At 35.6% G+C, this 7,999-nt stretch overlaps 1 protein-coding gene across 1 annotated transcript in view; it reads left to right on the top strand.

Moving 5' to 3' along the window:
* The window catches only part of Lsamp (limbic system associated membrane protein), a 1,351,571-nt gene that overhangs the window by 295,506 nt on the left and 1,048,066 nt on the right, over nucleotides 1-7,999 (top strand). The window lies entirely within an intron of this gene.

Genomic DNA, 7,999 nt, shown 5'->3' with positions numbered 1-7,999 from the left:
CTGATAATTGCAAAATAGAAGACGAACATTTTCACATCAGTAGAGAAATATAAATACGTACTGATAGTTGAGTGAAATGCCCCTTGTAAATATGATATAAATCCAGAGTTGTTCTGATTTGTAAATATGAATTTATCCCTTGTTCAGTTTTTTTGTGCTTATTACTATTAGCTGCTTACTGCTCATAAGGAACATTCAGTAATCACAAAGTAGAGACCATTATCCCCGTTGCGCAGATGATTCAACTGAGACTTAATGAGGCAGAGGACTCAGAGCTGGAGCAGCAGAGCTGGGTGCTGAGCCCAGACCCGTACACAAAAAGCCGGCTTTCCTCTCCTCTGTGCTGTCATGCCCACCTGTCCTGATTACCTTCCAGAGTAAATATGGAGGCATTTTCCTGCTGCTGCTGATGGAGTATCTAGAATCAGAATTTAGATTCATGAGGTTCTGCCAATTTTTAAGCAGTGATGAAATATGAGTAATAAAAGAGCCATGGGATGCCAGAATGGATTTTGTCCAACATTATTTTATAAATGAATAAACTTAGTGAAGAATTTACCCAAGGCAGGTCAAGGATGAACTGCTGTTATTTTGTTTGCAGTAACAGCTGCAAGCTTTGCATCTGAAAGATTGTGTTTCTCCAGAGTTTGAAAATAGCAACAGTAGCAACAAGTCACCTAAATAGACGTTCCTTCAGAACTCCTCAGAATAAGCCGCCCCAAACAGGCAACAGGCCACCCCAAATGCATATCATCTTAACCAACAAGGCTACTTACTGTGCTCAGACAATTTCCTGTGCAATCCAAATGCTCAGTCCTTCTCTGCTAGGCTCTAGTGGGCTCCTGAAATTTCATCCTATTTAGACAGTCTCCAGTCGCCAACGTAAGGCATAAACAACAAACAGAAAAAGAAGCAGAGAAGCACAGATGTAGTTCTAAACACCAATCTTGTGTTGCCAATGGCTTCCTTGACAAGGTAACCGAGAACCAATTGTAGCTTCTTAAAACATCAGCTTTAATTTTTCTATAATTAAAATTAATACTTTATCAATTTTAGTAATTGAGACTGAACATAGTTGAATTAAGCAAGTGATTTTTCTTTTCTTCGTCTAAAGAAGTTAATTTCTTTAGCATCCAATGAATGATGTTCTTTGTTACCCTGCACACATTCTGAGTGTTTTGCTAAATATTTCCCAGCAAAGCTGACTCATTCCTGGTCCGATATTTACCAAGCTTGAGGGAGTAAGGAGCTTTTTCTCCACCAATTGCCTCCATCTGTATAGCAGCCAGGTTAGGAAGGGGAATTATGACATGTAGCCACAGAGTGTCTCTCCTCGAGAAACAGCTAAATACATTGAGTGGGAAGGTGAATTCTGAAATCGACCCACTAGAACTGCTACCATAAGTTCTAATCAGCCTGCTGTTTTCTTCCTTGGATGGTTGGCTAACTAGTTACTCAACTGTATGATGCAGGCAGTAAATACTGCAACCTGGAGGTTCTGCATCTCTCCAGCTGCCAGAGAGCCAAGGCAACAACATTTGTTGGGCATTTGTTGTGTGCAATCACACTAGGCATTAGGAAGAGAAAGCCAAGAGTGGTGCATCCTCCACACTAGAACTTTTTACAGCTTTATGGAAGACAGGCAGACCCAACGGAGATGTAATCATACAGGCAGTGTAGAGTCAAGACTGTGCCATATAACCTGTTTCAGAGTTATTTTATATAAGTGCTAGGTATAGGAATACAAAAGCTCAAACAAACCCCACCTTAGATGGTGATTTTCAAATGCACGATTACAATGTAAGAGTATAAGGTTTGCATGTTCTAATATGTTTGCTATGTTCCAGGAACCATGGTAGACACCATGAATTTTTCATATCATTACACCCTTTCAACAGCCCGAGGCCATAAGCTTTGTGGTACACTTCACAGAAGAGATGAGTATGGTACATTTCATAGTTGGAAGGATTGAGTAACTTGTTTGAATTAGTAGGCAAAAACTGGCAGATTTCAGAACATGTGTTTTTCAGAACTTAGGAATTCATAAAGATTTGTGCTGCCTAGGAAAATCAGATCGAAAATGGCATGGACACAGCCCAGAGATGATAAACAGTAACAATCTGTCAAGGACAGGTCAAATCCCCTTATACCACTCTCCTCATTTCAACTGACTTAGGGCACTGCAGAATAGACTGACTTCCCTATAGCTTTACTCATAATCTCTTCAATCTCTTCAAATTCCAACATGGCTTTTTTGTTCTTGTAAAACTCAAACAAATATGTGCCAGTACATGTTGCTGGAAAGTACTGTCCCTCTTGAAATCTTTCACCTTTGAACACAATTGACTTACAGGAATTAACTCTGATACACAAACTGAATCAATGTGATTAATATAATGATAGAATTGATAGATTTTATTTGCTTTTTATCCATTTACCTGAGTACTTAAATCTCTGACTATTTATAGACTGTTTAATATCTTCGCATTATAGAATACTGACATTGATCTGTAACACTTAGGTTTTCTGATATAAATAATTCATTCAGTTTACTTGCTTGTATTGTGTTCTTAGTAGTCATGAAGGGAAGTGAATACTTGGGATAGATAAGAGACTGCAAAACAAGGTGCACTTGAAGCTAAGAAAGTTAGATTTGGTAGATGAGAATGGAAATCAGTGCTGACCTTAAATTATGTAGGCTGTGAACAGGAGGCAGCTGGAGGCTTCCAAGTATTACTTTACTGAGTTGTGTGAAGAGAAATGATGTATAGCTAGAACTTGTCTGTATAACCTTATATGCAATTTACACTTATTAAGAGAAAAACAATAAATGAGATAAACTTAGAAACAGTTCCATAACTTAATTTGTTTTGAGTAACAATGTCACTAGGATTTTAAGCATATTTTATAAGTAGATCTCTTCATTGAATTTTGTCACTGGATAATGACTCAATCCATTCTTTTTTATGAATTCTTTTTAAGTTGTTTCCAGTGTTTTTGGTTTGTTGTGCTATTTGTTCTTTTTTAAAAATGTTACTATTCAAAGAATATTATAGTGAACCTCTTTTTACATACAGTTTGCAAAGTTGGTGAATATATCTATAGGATACATTTTTGAAGTATAATTGTTGAGTCAAAGATATGTAGATTTTACAGATTTTAGAGTATGAAACACATCAATTTATCCTCTACTACAGCATTTCTGATATTTAAATATATTTCTCTTCAGTGTTAGCTAATATTAAAATTTTAACTTTTCTTAATTTGTGAAAATGGTCAATTAAGACTAAATTTATTTAATTATGAGGAAGTTTGATTTTTAATAGTTTTCTTTTGTTAATGAGTATTACTTGTTTTGTGTTTCTGTGAATTATTTGGCCATGTTTTCTCATTTTCTTAGTGATCAGTTGTAGAATTCTATCTACAAAATTATTTGAGCACTGATTGTATTAACCCTTAGACTGTCATATGGACTCAAAATGGTTTTCCCAGTCATTGCTTATCTATTGACTTTCTGTATGATAATTTTGGAAATAAATTTTTATCTAAATTGATCAATTTTTTATACATCCTTGGTTTTAATTTTTCACTTCAGATGTTTAAGGGAAAAAAATTACATTTCCTTTTGTCTTTAATGTGATTCATTTATTTTCCTATTTATATATTCATTAATTCTTGCTCTACTTGAAATTTACTTTCATATAAGATATAAGAATGAGGTCAGTCATTTTTAAACCACTAGTCATTTCAACAACATTTTTCCTAAGAATCTACCAAAATTTTACTTTGTGTGATATACTAAATCCCCTTACATATGTGTCTGTACCTATGATTTCTTTTTCCACTGCCTTTTCAAGACTTTAGGCCAATACAAACTATTGAAAATGGTGTGCCTCAAAATGTTTGCATGTTCAGTAGAGTCAGTTTTCTTTCATTATTATTTTCCATTTTTGTCCTGACTTTTCTACTTTTTTTTTCCCTGTAAAACGTGCAGTCATATTGGTATTTTAAATCAGATTGTGCTAAATTTATAGAGAAATGCTATCATTAAATTATTGAATGCTTTTCCTAGACTGGGATATGTATTTCCATGTACTCATTTTTAGTTCCACAGGTAACTTGAGGGTACCTTTACTATATTTCCTTCTTAGCTTTTTCAGCCTCTATAAATTCTGAGAGAAAAATATGTTGTTCTTCAAAACTATACCATATTTCCTTTTCATTGCTCATTTCATTTTTCTGATAACATTGCTTCATTTTCTCATTTAACCTTGAAAATTTAGAAATTCTGCAGATGCTCTGCTATATTTTGGAGGCCAGCCCTTAGCCATGGAGTGTTAGTGACACCGTATGTGAGTAATAGCTAATATTATAGACAGTGTAGGATTGCTGTCTCTCACAGTTCTTTGCTGGGTGTGCAATCATTACTAGTGCAGGATGGAGTGATTTGGATTAAGTTTGCTTAAGGATCACTGTCATTATATATTTATGAACAACAGCAAACACTATTCAGTATAAGTCATTCCCTGAGAATTGACATGCTACATCAGGGACTGGATGATAGAATTCATAGGCCTGTGTTTGTGGCACTAACAATCTGTTACATAAGGCAGCATCTGCAAGCTAATGATCACAGTCACTAACCATTCTGTTTTCATTCTAATAAAAATTTCAAAGAGGGAAAAGAATAACAAGAGAAAATATAAGATGGATGTAGTATTCAGACTACATGCAAACCAATAAAATCTATTTAACCTTCTTCGGAGGAGTAGCAGAAACAAACATTGCACATGTCTCATAGCATCAGCAAAACATTGCTGTTTTGCTGTTTGTACTCATCTGCTCCTTTGTATGCTAATATTCCTTTGGCCTCAAAGAGAAAAATATATATCTTTATATAGAGTAATCAATTCCTTGTGAATTCTTCCAATTTTTTTAACTTTTGGTGGTGTTTTGGTGGGGATGACAATCATTGAACGCTTCTAAAATTGTTCAAATTATTGCCTGACTTTATTTTCCTTGCCATAATATTTATTTTATCAAAGAACAATTTCACCTAGAGTTGGAGCCATCTGATTTTTGTGGAACACTTAAAAGGTTAAATTCTTGTCATAGAAGAGCCTATACAGTTTTATAGGTGTTAGTTGCTGACATCATACCTGACCCATTTCCCATGTTACTCCTTTCCGTGCACCTTATCCTATATGAAAAAATCCAGCATTTGCAAGTTTGACAACTCCCCAGTAACTTTGAAGTTTCTATTCCCTCTGTTGAGCATATGGGCAAGTAACCCTCAGTCTCATCAAAGAACTGCTCCCAGAGAGCATGCAGCTATGTTGCCTCTCACTAGTAGAGCTGCAAGACTCTGGGAATCTGTGGGACCTTAGACTGTCCTTCGGATATTTCAGTCCATTTCAATAACATAGATAATGTATAAATAAATGAGAATAAGAGCTTTCCATTGCCCTCTCGGTAGTGTTCCAGCTAGGCCCCTGGCATGTTCTACAGAGATGAAACCTTCAAGGAAAATTTCTATGCAGAGCAGACTCCAGAATAACAGCTAAGCTACTGCCCCACTGTTTATTTCTCCATATAGTCTTATTCTAGACAAATTTGGCTTATCTCTTGCCTTTCTCAAATGAAAACTTATTGCTGAGTAAATCTCATGCTGTTGCTATTATCCCACCCATACTTTTCCTTTGCTGTAGAATAAGGATGGATTTTTTTTTTTTTACTAGGATGAAAAGGGCCTTGCATATTCAGGCCCATAAAAATGCCTCCAGGATCATCTCCTATCAGCCTCTTCTTTGCTTTCTGAGATCACTTCCTTTAGTTCCGTTTACTCAGATTCTTTGCTGTCATCACAGGCCATTTGAGTGTGTTATGCCCTCTCTCTAGATTCTTCCCTTTGTTCTTTGTACACTTTAAGACATCCTTTAGCTCTTATATTAAGCCTTACATACTTGGAAAGATTTCCTTTTTTTTTCAGCTTTAATTGAGTTTATTAGTACATTTTAGGGATACAGTACAGTTACATTCATTGTTGGGATCTTGTACCTCTACATGACAGGTCTTGGTTCTCATTTTTTCCCCTTGTCCCTGCCCTCCCTTCACCCCCTCCTCCCCTCCCCATCTACAAACACTTTATTTCCTTCTTTTCATTATCTCACATTTTTTTCTTTTCCCTTATTACCCTTCCCCTACCCATCTCACCTTCCTTACAACTTTAGCCTCCTTCTTCCCATTTCACAAAGTCAATAATCTTATTAGGATCTTATGTATTATTGCAGTTTATTCACCCTAGAGAAACTATTCGGTATTTACATATGTGTGACTTTTTTATTTCACTTCGGAGTATATCTTCAATATGTATCCATTTTCCTCTGAATGAATCTATTTTCTCATTCTTTATGGCTGAGTAATATTCCATTTTATAGAAAAACCACATCTTCTTTATCCAGTTTCCAACTGATGGGCAAATGGGCTGTTTCCAAGTTTTAGCTATTACAAACTGTGCCACTATAAACATGGGTGCGCATACATCGCTGTGATATGATTCTTTTAGTTCTTTTGGAAGGATACCCAGCAGAGGGATGGCTGGGTCAAATGGAACCTCCGGTCCAAGCTCTTTGAGGTATCTCCATATTGATTTCCACAGTGGTTGCACCAGGAAAGATTTCTTTAGATTATTCAAATAGGTCAAATATTTATAGACCTCTATGATGCAATAAACTGATTTTTGGTGGCACTTACAGCTTTTTCATTTTCACATTTATTTATGGGATATGATCATTATTTACTTCCCTCATTAGGTTCAAACAACTTGAGAATAGAAACCTTTCTTATATTGATCACTGCTCTATAGTTTCTGGAATATATGGCAAGCACCAAAAAACCTGTTGAATGAATTAATCTTGACTTAACTCATGTGTCACCAAAAATGCCTAAGATTTTGAGAGTAGAAAAAAATTCTTGCAGAGAGGGTGTCACACTGACTTGGCTGCAACAGAATTTTGATTCAGGGTGTTGTTTTGTTTTGTTTTGTTTTTTGCTGCCCTTAAAGTAACTGTCCTCTAACCAGAATGACAGTTGCTAAAGTTGGGGTGGGACCCTGGATGAAGAGAAGCAAGATAATCTAATGGTTGCCAAGATAACACTTCAAAACCATGAAGGAGAGAGCTACATGGTGAAAGTACCAAAAAATCATAGAACATTCAAGCATGATGGAATCATCAACATTACATAAGAATAGTCTTCCGTTCTTTAAAAAAAAAATGAAAGCAAAATCTTAACAGTGCAAAACTAAGACAAGAATCTAACATTCCTTATATGTGATGCACAAGTTATTTGCCAAACCATTCTGCTTCTGTGAAATCGCAGCATTGAAGTACTTGGACTTTAAAAAAGAAATTACAAAAGTTAGTGGAATTCATATACTGTAAAAAGATGATCTGCAGCCTTTTTTTCCTTGCCATATAAATGCACACACAGACTAAATATTATCTCTGAAACATATTAGGTGCAGAATGGCAGTATGGCAACCACCCAGAAAAGCTTTTACTGTTTCTGAGGTATTTGTTTGGATACATTAAAACTATTTTTTAATGTAAAAGTCCCTCTCCCTGCTTCTTCTAAATGAGAGGTGGTAAATGGCAGGGTGGGAATTATAGATCAGGACTTGTTCCAGAAGTCACCCGGTAATCTAATCAGGGGTCTCCAGTGCCTTAGAGGAAATTTTGCTTTCATAGCAATCCAATTTCAGGGAGTTAATTTATGTCAAGATTTTCAGCATGTATATCTAAATAGAATTTCTCTATCTACAACAATTTAATGTCCAAGATACAAAAACTGAGTACTTTCTATGTAATTAAATCTCTCCCACGCCACCACCAAAAACATGTATGTTAATAATAAAGAGAGAAAGAGAAGAAGTCAATCATCCAACCCTTATAGGAATAAGGTGACATCTGAAAGAGTGACTGAGAGGTAAAAAAAAAAA

This window comes from Fukomys damarensis, unplaced genomic scaffold (assembly GCF_012274545.1).
Source record: "Fukomys damarensis isolate Sample0158 unplaced genomic scaffold, DMR_v1.0_HiC HiC_scaffold_24, whole genome shotgun sequence".
NCBI lineage: Eukaryota > Metazoa > Chordata > Mammalia > Rodentia > Bathyergidae > Fukomys > Fukomys damarensis.
The sequence above is the reverse complement of the archived record's forward strand: the minus strand, read 5'-3'. Positions and strand labels throughout refer to the sequence as shown.